Here is a 16,428-nt window from a genome sequence, read left to right as displayed (position 1 = left end):
GATTATATCCTTCTAATATATCTATGAATAACTTTTGTATCTTTTTGGTTAGGACTGTTGCTGATTTCATAGATGAGAAATGCCAGTTTCCCTTCGTGCTACCTCATCGTATTGCGAATCTGCTAAACACGCCAAATTACGCCACCTCTCCCGCAGTTGGAACTTACTGCCATCTTGTTCTGATTTATAGTATTACACTTGATAAACTAACTTAGAAGACGCTTTATCCTACTATTTTCACACTAATCTTATCACCGATAGTTCACGAACACTTCTAGTATTTCTCAAATTCTAGTCTATGTTAAACTTGTGATATCTGTTGATTAATCTGACTCACACGCGGGTACGTCTCACCAAGCAAGATGGCTACTAGAGAGAGAAGAGAGAGAGAGAGAGAGAGGAGAGGAGAGAGAGAGAGAGAGAGAGAGAGAGAGATATTACCTGCTTAACAGAAACAATGGTTGCCCTTCATATTACGTTATATATATATATATATATTATATATATATATATATATATATATATATATATATATATATCATATATATATATAGATATAATTTGGCTTTGACAATCCTTCTTTGAAAACAAGACCAAAGCTTTAGATTAACATTCGAATTTTACATAAAGCACAAAATTTGGCGTCATGATCACGTTTATAACGTTTTTATATACATGAAATAACAACGTGTCTGAAATCTCCATTAGAGATAAAAAAAAATGAATAAATTTTGCTGTTGGCAGAGGCCGTCAAACCTACCTACCTCCCCCCCCCACCCGACCCTTGTCCACCCTCTTTACATCCCCTAAATCATAACTTAATTGTTCAGAAAAAATTCGTGTAAAACAACTGTAAACCTTCTCTGAATTGCATAAAAAATCACTATAGTGGAAGGCTGGACCCACGCTGCCCGCTCTCCGTTTATTTTGATTACTATTCTAATAGTTCCGGCAAATTCTATGAATATGCAAAAAAAAAAAAGGTCGTGGCATTGGTCTTTTAAAATGTAGCTTGTTTTCGGAAGGACAATGATAGACGGTATTCTATCGCTCTTTTGATACAACTTGTTGATCAGGGAATTGTATCATCTATCTTTGCATATATATATATATATATATATATATGTTACAGGGAATATGTGAAATCAAGGGATTTCACGAAATCACTAGGGAATATGTGAAATCAAGGGATTTCATGAAATTCCTAGGGAATATGTGAAATCCAGGGATTTCACGAAATTCCTATGAAATATGTGAAAACCACGGATTTCATGAAATTTCTAGGGAATATGTAAATTCCAGAGATTTCACAAAATTCCTAGAGAATATGCGAAATTCAGGGATTGCACGAGATCCTTAGGGAATACGTGAAATCCAGGGATTTAACGAAATCCCAAGGACATATGTGATATCAAGGGATTTCACAAAATCCCTAGGGAATATGTGAAATGACCAATTTGCTTAACAGCACTTGAACCCCGGGGGCTAGTATTAAACACGGTGAAACAGCGATGGCTCAAATATATTTCGCTGTGGTTAGTACTAGCCCTTTGGGGTCAAATGTCCCTAAGTGCATTTGATCCCCCCAGGGGCTAGTACTAAACACAGCGAAACAGTGTAGATTAATCACTCTTTCACCGTGTTTATTACCAGCCCTCTGAGATCAAATGTCCCTGAGCGAATTGGTTATTTCACATATGGCCTAGGGATTTTGCGAAATCCCTTGATTTCACACATTCCCTGTAACATAGACGCAGAAGTGTATTCGTCCAAATGGTGTTGAAATTCGGAAGTAACAGAATAAAGGTTGATCATATAAAATAGTACTAAGCCTCTATTGCTGCACATAAAATTAAATTTAGACATTTGTTTATCTATTCTTTTCGAAACACCTCGATGAGAATTGTGTTCTTTTAATTTTCATAGAAAAAACATTATTTGAAAAATGTATATTATATCATATTCATCCTTGCGCAACCTACATATATATTTCCAGTCCCGTAAAATCAGGCAACTCTCTATAAAGATATGTAATGATTTGTCGTTATCAGCTATAACCTTCAGTAATAGCTTGTATGACAATCATTACCATTACAACTCATCACGGTGTATTGCTGTTATATCAAATGCTGACATATATATCACTAACAATTTAACTATGCTTTAGTTTTAAAAATTAGACGAAAAAAAAAACAATTGCAATTACCAGGAGAAATAGAAATGATAACTGGAAATAAACTTTAACTTAAAAATTGTTTTACGGAATTTTATCTCAAATCTATTGCAGCAACATTTTAAGATTTTGTTGATGATATCTGATATATTTTTGTTGGTGGAATTCACAGGAAAAAAAGTCCGGCAATGGAAATAGTGAATGAGATATTTATCGCTGATAAGGAAAAAAAAATTAATATTCATCATACTTTTTTATAATTTTTTTTCTTTATCACTTTCGTGAATCAACCACATCCTGGGTTCATTGGGCACTTGTAGATTTTATTTAATTTTTTATTTTGCCAATAAAATTATTGCATAACACGCATTTACTATTTCACTTTAGGAGTATCTGCTTTTGTCATTAAATGTCAAAGACGTCTGTATATTAATCTATCTATCTATTTATATATATATATATATATATATATATATATATATATATTTATATATATATATATATATATATATATTCTAATAAAAGGAGCCCATAAAAACACCAAAAATGTAGAGAGAAAAGTACTATATTCCAGAGACTGCGTAGCCTCTCTCAGGATATATGAATGAGAAAAGTTTACAGAAAAGGTGGTATTTATACCAAGAGATCCGTCCACAAGTAAGCCAATTTAGGTCACCCCCGCTGATAATCTTCCTTTAATCTTCTTAAGCGTTGTTGAATGAAAAAGTTCGTCGACGACATCTGAAATCCACGCGCCTTTTGAGATGTCATTACCTGCTTCTCTTTTATTAAGGCCGATTCCACCATTTGACTCTTGTACCGGCAGTTGCTGCTATAAATTACATGTGACAAATTCCAGTTTATTCTATGGTTATGTTCATTTATATGGTTGAAAATAGCCTCGAGTTCTGTTGTCCATACCTAACTGGGGGGGGGACCGTTTGTGTTTGTATTTAATCTCTGGGGAAGTGATTTACCTGTAAATCCGATGTAAGATTGGGCACAGTCCTGGCATGGGATCTCATAGACCCCAGAGTCCTTGGGAGATGTCTTTTGTTGGACGTTAATCAGGGATTTGGCTAAGGTGTTTGGGTAGGTAAATTGCGAAAAGGGTTTGGACTTCCAAGGGTGTGGGTTACTCTCTTAATCGTCTCCAGGTGAGGAATTTTTATTTTATTGTTGGGTGTGTCTCTGGTCTTGTCTTTGGGGGGTCAGTGGAAAATTATGTTTGCATTTTGAATTGCTCTCTCAATTATATGGTCAGGATACTTTAAAGACGAAAGTTGCTTGCGAATTAGTTCAAATTCCCCTTCCAGGAAATCTGGGGAACAAATTCGTAAGGCTCTTAAGAATAGGTTGCTTGCTACACCTATCTTGATAGTAATGTCGTGATAGCTAAAGTAGTGAATATATGAAAGTGAGAACGTTGGTTTTCTGTATATGGTAAATTTGTATTCTGTCGTGTCTCTGATTATTAAAACATCAAGAAATGGGAAACAGACAACAAAATTCCTTTTCTTGATGTTTTAATAATCAGAGACACGACAGAATACAAATTTACCATATACAGAAAACCAACGTTCTCACTTTCATATATTCACTACTTTAGCTATCACGACATTACTATCAAGATAGGTGTAGCAAGCAACCTATTCTTAAGAGCCTTACGAATTTGTTCCCCAGATTTCCTGGAAGGGGAATTTGAACTAATTCGCAAGCAACTTTCGTCTTTAAAGTATCCTGACCATATAATTGAGAAAGCAATTCAAAAAGCAAACGTAATTTTCTACCGACCCCCCAAAGACAAGACCAGAGACACACCCAACAATGAAGTAAGAGAGTAACCCACACCCTTGGGACGTCCAACCCTTTTGCATTTACCTACCCAAACACCTTAGCCAAATCCCTGATTAACGTCCCAACAAAAGACATCTCCCAAGGACTCTGGGATCTATGAGATCCCATGCCAGGACTGTGACCAATCTTACATCGGATTTACAGGTAAATCACTTCCCCAGAGATTAATACAACACAAACGGTCAGTTAGGTATGGACAACAGAACTCGGCTATTTTCAACCATATAAATGAACATAACCATAGAATAAACTGGAATTTGTCACGTGTAATTTATAGCAGCAACTGCCGGTACAAGATTCAAATGGTGGAATCGGCCTTAATAAAAGAGAAGCAGGTAATGAACATCTCAAAAGGCGCGTGGATTTCAGATGTCGTCGACGAAGTTTTCATTCAACCAACGCTTAAGAAGATTATCAGCGGGGGTGACCTAAATGGGCTTACTTGTGGACGGATCTCTTGGTATAAATACCACCTTTTCTGTAAACTTTTCTCATTCATTATAACCCTGTTAAGATGAAGGGGGGGGAGGGGGGACAGGCAGGTCCTCTGAAATATAGTAATTTTCTCTCTATATTTTGGTGTTTTTATGGGCTCCTTTTATTAGATGAAATTCTGTTGTTACAGAACATTTTCACCTGTCATATATATATATATATATATATATATATATATATATATATATATATATATATATATATACACTATACATATACATACATACATACATACATACATACATATATATATATATATATATATGTATATAGCCCATATAATATGTGTGTGTATAAGTTGACTACGTGTATGTATGTATGCATATATATATAAATCAAACCAAACCATAAAACGAGAGCAACAACAAAAACTACACCAACAACAATAATAATAACAATAACAACAGACAACCTTCTTTTAGGGACAAAACCAAGAAACCAGGGAAAATTTTGGGGAGAAAATCGACGCTCGTTTTGCGCATAATGACGAATTATATGACACGCATAATGATGCACGTAATGTTTCTTTATCTCAATATGAGGAAGAACAGGAAACTCTGATTTAAGGTAATGAGATTTTTAATGGACGTCATCTGTAGTTTGCCGGATTGCATTTATCTGAGTATGAGTGCTACACACACACGCACACACACACACACACAAATACACGCACGCCGACGCCTACACACGTGAGGCTGCGTTGCATAGTTCACTCTGGCTGCGCGCCGTGGACTTCTATAGAAGCGTCTCAGGCCAGAAATGATGAGATTCAATTTGTATTTCTGCGCGTCGTTTCTTTTTCGGGATTAGCGCAATTTATATTTGACGGCTTAAAGCACGACAGTTTGCTGGTAAATAGTACGACAGTGAGATTTCAGTGTTATGATTTTTGCTTTCCTCGTGCGATTAGTAATACTATATTTTGTATACATGGTGATGTCGTGTGTATATTATATTAATATATTATTATATAGATATATATGCAGAAGCTAGTATACTATGTCGTACCTCTAAGGAAATGGGGGCAATGATGTAAAATCCTTCAGTAGTTTTTATAAGAAATACATATTTTATAAAACTACGAAGGATTTTACATCATGGTGGATTGTATCCCCATAATATATATATACATATATATATAATATATATATATATATATAAAATAATAATATATATACACATATGTGTGTGTGTTTAATAAATACATATATATATTTTGAAAAAAATATACGTTTGGAATAACCACAATTTTACAGACTTACATCAACTCACACCCTTGCGAATCTACTCAGCTATAGTAGATTCACATCAACCGTGCATTTGATGTCTAGGCCAGTAGTCCTTTACGACGCTCCTGATTGGCTGTTGATAAGTCAATCACAGGGCTGGAAACTCTCCTCAGTCTCTCTCGAGAGAGTTCACATAGGCAGGATGTATGCTCCACCTCTCCTGAGGGATACTTTTGAAAGACGTATCTGGTGGTATTTTATAAACAGTCGGACTGCATTGCTGTTCATTTTTTGTTTTGTTTTGTTTGTATGGTGTTTTTACGTTGCATGGAACCAGTGGTTATTCGGCAATGGGACTAACATCTTTATATGCTTTCCGAACAACGTTGACAGTGAACTTCTATCACCACAAATACACATCTCTCACTCCTCAATAGAATGCCCGAGAATCGAACTCACGGCCATCGAGATCGCACGCCAACACCATACCGACCACGCCACTCAGACGTTTTGCTGTTCATTTTTGTATACGTTACTCAACAAATCCCTATGGTTTTTAGAATAATAATAATGCTGTTAATTTTTGTATACGTTGCTTAACAAATTCAATGAGTTTTAGAATATACTATATATAATATATATAGTATATATATTATATATATTATATATATATATAGATATTATATATATAATAAATAATAATAATAATAATAATAAACTAATAATAAACGAACAAGTGAGACGGGATTTGGTCTTTTCGTACCTTACTGATACCTTTAGTAGATTAGATATCTAGTATATTGGTGATTTTTTTTTTTTTTTTTTTTTTTTTTTTTTTTTTTTTTTTTTTTGAAGTTGAAAATAACGCGTTTAAAATGTTATGAAACAGTTCCTTCTGTTAGCCAACGATATGTTCTCCGTCACAACGACCTAGACTGACGACCAGCAATGGCAGATGATGGCTTCTGAATACAGAATCTTTCCATCAAATTGAAGTTTTCATTCATACCTTTCCTCGACTTAATTGACGCCTGTTATTCATTCAGGATTACTTGTCGTTAACGCGAATGGCACTAGGATACATCTTCATCAGTAAAAGAACTATAAAACAATTCATATCGCAGCCAGTTCAAAATGGATTTCGAGGATGGAACGCTAGCGACCAGTCGTCACGTACATTCTGTTGTGAATACGTCTCAATACTAAAACTGAATAGCTCAGTTCTGTTCGTAGAACTTGAAATATACGAAGGTTTCTTTACCTTTTTAAGGAATTATATATATGAATATATATATATATATATATATATATATATATATATATATATATATATATATATATATATATATATATATATGCTTAATAAATCACAGTAAATGCACGTGACTTCACTAAATAAGCGAATACCACAGGAAAATGATAGGCAGAAATCCCAGCGCTTTCGTCTTTACCAAGACATCGTCAAGGAAATGTCTTAGTAACGACGAAAGCGCTTGTGTTTCTGCCTATCATTTTCCTGTGGTATTCGCATATATATATATATACATATATATGTCTGTATGCGTAAATACTATGTCCAAGAAAAAAATAATAGAAAACCAATGTTTTTTTTCTATTGTATCTTCCATTAGACAGTCATATGATTTATGCAAAACTTGGAGAAAAAATACTGAAAGTACTTCTCCGAATGCGTTCTCATATTCACATAATTATGTGGTAAATATGGGTGAACTGTGTTCTATAAATAATATAAAATATTCATATAGTTGTGTGGTATATATGGGTGAACTATGCTCTATAAATGATATAAAATATTCACATAGTTGTGAGGTAAATATGTGTGAACTGTGTTCTATAAACAATATAAAATATTCAAACAGTTGTCAGGTAAATATGGGTGAACTGCGTTCCATAAATAATATAAAAGTGTTAGAAATTTGATTTCGTGGAATATGATGACGTTCTGGAAAGAATGCGATCAGTGTTACAAATATTTTAATCGTCCTGGATTCTACCTTCATTACCTCGCCTCCATTTCCAGAATTTTCTCTCTGTCCGGAGGATTTACGGGAAAGCATAATAATTCTCTCTCTCTCTCTCTCTCTCTCTCTCTCTCTCTCTCTCTCTCTCGACGTTCTGAAAGCAAGTTGAAATAATAATAATGTCCGTCGGATTCTTCCCAACTTTTCTCACCTGGATTTATTCCACGGTATTATAAAAGTTTTTGGCCTCGATGCCTGGTCCTTCACTGAGGTCAGGGAGACAAAGGTCATGGTAGGTGACTGATAAAGAAAACGAGGTTTGATGGCATACAATAACAGAATATATAGAAGTTAGGCCAAAAGCCCAAGTGCTAGGACCTATGAGGTCATTCAGAGCTGAAACAAATTGGCAGTGAGAAGGTATGAAAAAAGGAATAAAACCTCGAAGCTACACTAAGAAAAAACTGTTAGAGAAGATGGATAGTCAGGCGATAGAGAGAGAATAGGAACGGAGATACAGTAAAAGGAATGAAAGAGATAGCAGCTATAGGGGCGGAAGGGACTCTTTAACAACCCTCAAGTAATGTTTACAGTGCGCCGCGTTAAGTGCACTGACGGCGTTAACCCCCAACAGTGACGAGATTTTGATTCATAGGATGCAAATGGTTCAAGGAATGTTGCCAACGTAGCGGGTGTGCAATAAACGTGACAGAATCACTACCTTTTATCATCACGTTAATACAAACATTCTTTATTTAGCCGGAATTCAATTTGCATCGTGGTTTTCATACTAAATGTGAATAGATACGTTAAAACGACTTCATGTGGAAAGAAAGCGTTTTGTCTCAATAACTTTTAATTAAAGACAATTTATCTGAATGAAGAATATTAGATATCTAGGGTTTCAATTTAATTTTCATAAACGTTAATTTAATTTTTATTAATAATTATAAATTTGTGACGACAAGCCTTCCCAAATGGGGACACAACTTGGATGAATGTTATAGATACACACACACCACACACACACACACACACACACACCCACACACACACACACACACACACACAAATATATATCTAAATATATATATATATATATAATATATTAGAAAAGAGAGAGAGAGAGAGAGAGGAGAGAGGAGAGAGAGAGAGAGAGAGAGAGAGAGAGAGAGAAGGAGGATTTATATAAATATATATATATATATATATATGAATATATTTTAAATATATATAGTATATATAATATTATATATATTATATAATATATATATACAAACATATATATATATATATATATACTATATATATATATATATATATATATATATAGTATATATATATATATATATATATATATGTGCCCAAAAGTCCCTTACCCTTCCCCCGCCCCCCTTAACACCCCAAAAGCATTTTGAAGGCGTGGGAGGATGGATATACCTGCAAATTTGTTCAATTAACGCAGGTCGTATCTCACGGGCTTGCTAGTCCTTGGGTACTGATTGCCTATCTGTTTTCGTTACCACTGGCAACGTTGTTGATTCTGCCTTTGCAACGTTGTTTTTCTTTTTATTTTAATTCTTTTTTTTTCTTTTTTTCTGCTCCTCACCGCCATGTTTTGGAGAGAGGTTTTGTGTATGCAATACGTAAGATTCATCCCTTTTATTTTATTATTATTATTATTATTATTATTATTATTATTATTATTATTATTATTATTATTATTATTATTATTATTTCGGAAGGAGACCCTCTCGTAGACATGTTTTGTTAAAAATGATTGCTGCTTCAGCACTATTAATCTTGTAGAGAGTCTTCTCTATTTTTCTGATGACGGCCTTCTCGTTGTTGCTTAGACTGGCGAGCAACAACGAGAAAGCCGTCATCAGAAAAATAGAGAAGACTCTCTACAAGATTAATAGTGCTGAAGCAGCAATAATTTTTAACAAATCATATTATTATTTGCCATGCAAAAAATCGATAACTTCCCAATATGAAGAAAAATATTTGATTTACTTTGAACTTACGTCACTGGTACCGTAAATTGAACGACCAATATTGAAAATTCAATAAACATACAATGAAGTGTCTATCTCAGGAAAGGGTTCGGGAGACTTAACTTTCATTTAACTATATTTCTATGCTGTACGCGTCTTAATAATTACGAGACATAAAAATGACTATTTTTCTTATATTTTGTTATAGTTATAATTGCTCTAAGTTTTCTAACGAGTGGTAACAAAGTTTAGTTTATGTTAATAGTGCTATACTTGATATTTCTTTTGTACGTTGTCTCACTATTTGATATCATTTCATATCATGTCCATTTATTCTTTCTTTATAGAAATCGGTTGATGCTTCATATGTCGTCCATGTCCTTTCCAGAGTCCATTTGTATTCCAGAGTTATCTATTCTTCTTCGTCCTTCATGTCTATATGTCTGAGTCAGTCGTCTAGAAAGTATACTGGCTGACGATGAATTAGACAGCAGTAAGGACATGAATTGCATCGATCATTTATGAGAATATGCAATTTACTTCCCTTCGTCCATTCTCTCCTCATTACAGTTCGTCAATAAGCAAAGCACAAGTGACAAGAGTCAATTAAGAACGACATTCTGCCGATGATGCAGTGCACCAGGCTGCTCTTACGACATTCTGCCGATGACGCAATCTCCCAGTCCTCTATGACGGCATTCTGCCGATGATGCAATCTTACAGTCTACTCTTACAACATTCTGCCGATGACGCAATCTTCCAGTCTACTGACGACATTCTGCCGATGACGCAATCTTCCAGTCTACACTGACGACATTCTGCCAATGACACAATCTTCCAGTCTACTCTAATGACATTCTGCCAATGACACAATCTTCCAGTCTACACTGACGACATTCTGCCGACGATGCAATCTTCCAGTCTACTCTGACAACATTCTGCCAATGATGCAATCTTCCAGTCTACTCTAACGACATTATGCCGATGATACAATCTTCCAGTCTACTCTAACGACATTCTGCCGATGACGCAATCTTCCAGTCTACTCTAACGACATTCTGCCGATAACGCAATCTTCCAGTCTACTATGACGAGATTCTGCCGATGACGCAATCTTCCAGTCTACTCTGACGACATTCTGCTGATGACGCAATCCTCCAGTCTACTCTGACGTCATGTGGCATCAGCTGCGGCAACTTTAAAGAGTCGATTGTTGAAGAAAATCGGCAAAAAGAGCAAGAAAGAGCACAAATGGCAGCTGCAGAGAGAAGCAGACACCTAGGATATGACAGGTGTTGGAAGCTCCCATTAGACAGTGATGGGCGTTTTTGATCAAACGGAACATTGATGTAACCTGTCAGCTAAACTTTGAAGAACTCGCACCGACAAAATCCCTCCAATATGAAGTAGTCATGAAGATGTTTGTCATTTCACGCAAGCAGTGTGCTTGGCAACATAACCGACGACTCGACTTGTTGATTCATTTTTTACATCCACTACACGGGTTCGCTTTCTATTCATAATGTTTCCTTGCCATTTTTCTCATTGATGTTAATTAGCATAATGATATTTCGGTATCTAATTAGCATAATGATATTTCGGTGTCGAAATATCCCTATCTCGACACCGACTTCTTTTCATATGGTAGGGTAAGTTAGGTTGGGATATACTATGTAATTGACATTGGACAGTTTCCTGGGTTTCCAAACGCACTCCGATTTATTCATCCTAACACATCGTAATGGACGCCAACTTTAACATAAGTTACAGTGTAAATGAAATTCATTTAGCTAAAGCGTACAAAAAATTAACTACTCAGGTTGCCTTATGCCAGTATATTGTACGTGTTTGATCTCCTACAATACAAAATCGATACCTGACTCAAATCGCTGTAGGTGTTGTATGTGCAGTTAATTTCACGCAGAAATAGCACGAGTCCTCAAGAAGTACAGGATCTCATATACGTTCATGGATGTCTCTGGGCATAAAGCTGAATTCCATCCAACTCCTTTCTGGACAACGGGTCTGTATAGTGACGCCAGACGGGCACACACTGACACTTTCTACAGCTGAGGCAGGTAGTTAAAAATTTGCCCAGTTTCGCACACCCAGACACCTGTCATCCAGAAAGGGGTGAAATGGAAATCTCTCTCTCAAACACCCGAACATCCATGAACTTATACGAGTGACTGTACCTCCAGCGGACGTTACATGGCAAAGTTGTAATTTATCAGAAGAAAGTGTGGGAGGGCTTGATAGAAAGATAGATGGCAAGCCTGGAGTAGGAGGCCACCAGCAGCCAGCCATCACCGAGAAGGAAAGATACAGCATGAAGTCGGTGGTTTCATGTATCACGACAGCAAATGGAGTTGATAAGACCTACTACTTGCGTCTCAGAGACGATAAAATGCCCATGTTAATTAACATCTTTGAGAAAAATCGTAAGGAAAGGTTTCGAATAGAAACCAAACCAATCAGTGTAGTGGATGTGAAAAATGAATCAACAAGTCAAGTTGGTTATTTTGCCAAGCACACTGCTCGCATGAAATGAAAAACATCTTCATGACTGCGTCATTGAAGGCATTTTGTCGGTGCGAGTTCTTCGAAATTGAAAAGCTGACAAGTTACGTCAATGTTCCCTTTGATCAAAAACGCCCATCACTGTCTAATGGAAGCTTCAAGTGCCTGTCATATATTGAGTGTCTGCTTCTCTCTGCATCTGCCATTTTTGCTCTTTTAGCTGATTTTCTTCAATAACCGACTCTTTAAAGTTGCCGCAGCTGATGCCATGTGACGTCAGAGTAGACTGGAAATTGCATCATCGGCATAATGATAGAGGACTGGAAGATTGCATCATCGGCAGATTGTCGTCAGAGTAGACTGGAAGATTGCATCATCGGCAGAATGACGTCAGAGTAGACTGGAAGATTGCGTTATCAGCAGAATGTCGTTAGAGTAGACTGGAAGATTGCGTCATCGGCAGAATGTCGTCAGACTGGAAGATTGCATCATCGGCAGAATGTCGTCAGAGTAGACTGGGAGATTGCATCATCGGCAGAATGTCGTCAGAGTAGATTGGGAGATCGCATCATCGGCAGAGTGTCGTTCTTAATTGACTCTTATCACTTGTGTTTTGCTTATTGACGAACTTTAATGAGGAAATAGATAACTCTGGAACGGAAATGGACTCTGGAACGACCTATAAGCATTAACAGATTTCTATAAAGAAAAAGTATCCCTATCTATACGTGGAAGAGGCTAAACACCTCGAAGGAAAATAGCGGAAACGTATAAAACTGGATAAGACGCATCAGCGTTCCCGAAAAACTTCATCTAATCTATTCTTGAACGGGGACGGTAGTGGTAATATTCATAACCTCAGCTGGTATTCTGTTCCATAATGAGCCGCCTAAACTATTTTCGATATCTCGCTTGGCCAAGCTGGGCTGTAATCGTCTCTCTCTCTCTCTCTCTCTCTCTCTAGATAAGAGAGAGAGAGAGAGAGAGAGAGAGAGAGAGAGAGAGAGAGAGTAATGACGTTTTACATATATATAAAAAACCATATATATGCAATCTTCTGTCTGCCAATTCTACCACTGGGAAATCAAAACTTATCAGAAATTTAAATATACCAACGATCTTCTTCAGAGAGAGAGAGAGAGAGAGAGAGAGAGAGGGATGAGAGAGAGAGACGAGAGAGAGAGAGAGAGAGAGAGAGAGAGAGTTCTTTTATATCTTTCTAGAAACGGAACAAAAGAGAAAAAAACTAATTTTTACAAATTACACATAACCATCAGTCAAAACGTCACATTATTTATCCTTCACATCGACGAAAATACTCTCTGGAGCTGGATTTGGTGGGTCTAGTGGTAGGGTAGTAATTAAAGGCGCTGTGGTTCGGATAGTTAATGATCACAGCAGAAAGCTGAGGAAGACTAGGCCTACCAGCTAGGATTATCTATAGTTCCATCGAGGCAATAAGGCTTTCAAAGGAAATGGAGGGACACGTAATGGGAGAATCATTACTTAATTAATAGTAAGAGACGAGCTTTTTTTCCCTTCATATTTACTTACTGGATTATTAATAGTAAAAGACGAGTTTTTTTTTCTTCATATTTACTTACTGGATTATTAATAGTAAGAGACGAGCTTTGTTTTATCCTTCATATTTACTTACTGAATTTTTTTGTAAAAAAAGAGAAAAAAAAAACAAGCAAAAGATGGGTGAAATAAAAATTGATGAAATCATTACCCTTGACGAACTAATTTCAAGGCGAGAAATAAACTCGAAAAACCAAAACTACTGCTGTCAGATAAGCCGAGTTGAATATTGAATTTAGGCCCAAATGCCAAGAAGCACTGGGACTTATGAGGTCATTCACAGCTGAAATGGAAATTAACAGTAAAAGGTTTGAAAGGTGTAAAAGGAGAACCTCAAAGCAGTTGCGCTATGTATCAAGTGTTGGAAGATGGTAAAGGAAAGTAAGATGGAAGAGAATATGAAATGAGGTACAGTAAAAGGAACGAAAGTGGTTGCAGCTAGGAGCCGAAGGTACGCTACAAAGAACCTTAAATAATACTTACAGTGCACCGCATTAGGTATTGTCGGATAAGTAATATAATACAAAAGAATTACTGATGTTATCCGTTACTCAAATTTGTATGTCCAGCCAAGTGGGGAAGATGAGAGATCAATAATTTGAGGCTTATGTGTTTTTTCATGGTTTTAGTGGATGTGAACTGAACTAGTAATGGCAAAGTCCACGGTTCTCACACACTCCTCCACCTTGAGTAAAAAACGGACGTAAGGGCCAACGATTTAAAAAACGTAAAAAAAATTATTTTATTCCTTCTATAGCTATGATCCCAGGGCATTTTTGGTACCCTCAAATATTTTTTTAATTCTAATTGTCCAGTTAGTTCTGTGTTGTCAAGAATTTGAGGTCATCGAATCGAAACAAAATTGATTTGATATGATTAAATAGCAGCCTCCACACGTTAAAATGTTCTGAAACGTAGAAATTCTAGTGATATTGATATTTGTTTCATTGAAATTGCTAAATGCATAATGGACAATATTAGCCCGACAGAATCTATTAATTTTTATTTTAGTGCATTGGATAGTTATACGTATTTATACATACATACATACATACATACACATACATACACACACACACACACACACCCATATATATATATATATATATATATATATATATATATATATATATATATATATATATAGTTCCTCGTTGGACGAGTAGCTTTCGTGCTCGGCTACCAATTCAGTGGGCCGAAGTTCGATTCTCGGCTCGGCCAAGGTAGGAACAGAGGAATGTATTTCTGGTGATAGAAATTCATTTCTTGTTATAGTGTGGTTCGTATCCAACAATAATAAGCTGTAGGCCCCGTTGCTAGGTAACCAGTTGGTTCCTAGCCACGTAAATATATCTACAATCCTTCGGGCCAGCCCTAGGAGAAGAGCTGTTAATCAGCTCAGTGGTCTGGTAAAACTAGGATATACTAATTTTGTTTGTAAAGTGTTTTGACGTTGCATGGAACCAGTGGTTATTCAGCAACGGGACCAACGGCTTTACGTGCCTTCCGAACCACGTCCAGAGTGAACTTCTATCACTGGAAATACACATCTCTAACACCTCAATGTAATGCCCGAGAATCGAACTCGCGGCCACCGAGGTGGCCGGTCAAGACCATACCGATCACGCCACTGAGGCGCTTTATATATATAGTTAATTCTATATATATAATATTACACATTCAGCCATACCTCACTTTACATAACAGCTTTAGGTGATGTTTTCCTCTGTCTGATTCGAGATGGGGAAGTCACAGATACAGATATTAGTGCTCAAAATATAATACAGCATCGCCTGTAGCCTACAGGTACGCGTTAATTCACTTATGGCGGAAGCACTAATAACCCTTGTAGCAACATAAGTTGAGTTCAGAGCAAAGAGGAATAATCCACGACCATCCTTCGGGTATGTTTGTTACGTAAAGGGAGCCTGGTTATGAACTCTCACAGATAAATTGTTAGTTGCAAACGCATCAAGTTTAAGTTAGTGACGAGCTGTATGTATGTATGTAATATATATATATAATATATATATATATATATATATATATATATATATATATATATAGTATATAGATGCACAAACACATAGATTCCAAATATACAACACCTACTCAACAAATACATATAAATGCACGCACACAAATACACATACATACACACATACAGGCACACACACGCACTCACTTAGACACACCACACACACACACACACACACACACACCACACACACACATATATATATATATATATATATATATATATATATATATAATATCTATGATAGATATAGATATAGTATATATTATTACAAAACCCCTATTGCTAGGCCACGTACCATATCCACAAAATTCTAGAATCCCAATAAGATACAAATACGAAAGAGAAAATACTAATAATAATAATAATAATAATAATAATAATAATAATAATAATAATAATAATAATAATAATAATAATAATAATAATAATGATAATAATAATAATAGAAAAGTAAATCCACAATAGTATGCCGGTTTTGGATTTTTTTTATTTAAATTAAAAGAAATATAAAGCAGAAAGCTTTAGATGAACGACCCCATTCCAATCAGTTCAC

This window comes from Macrobrachium nipponense, chromosome 39 (genome assembly GCF_015104395.2).
Source record: "Macrobrachium nipponense isolate FS-2020 chromosome 39, ASM1510439v2, whole genome shotgun sequence".
Classification (NCBI taxonomy): Eukaryota; Metazoa; Arthropoda; class Malacostraca; order Decapoda; family Palaemonidae; genus Macrobrachium; species Macrobrachium nipponense.
Note: the sequence above shows the minus strand (reverse complement) of the source record.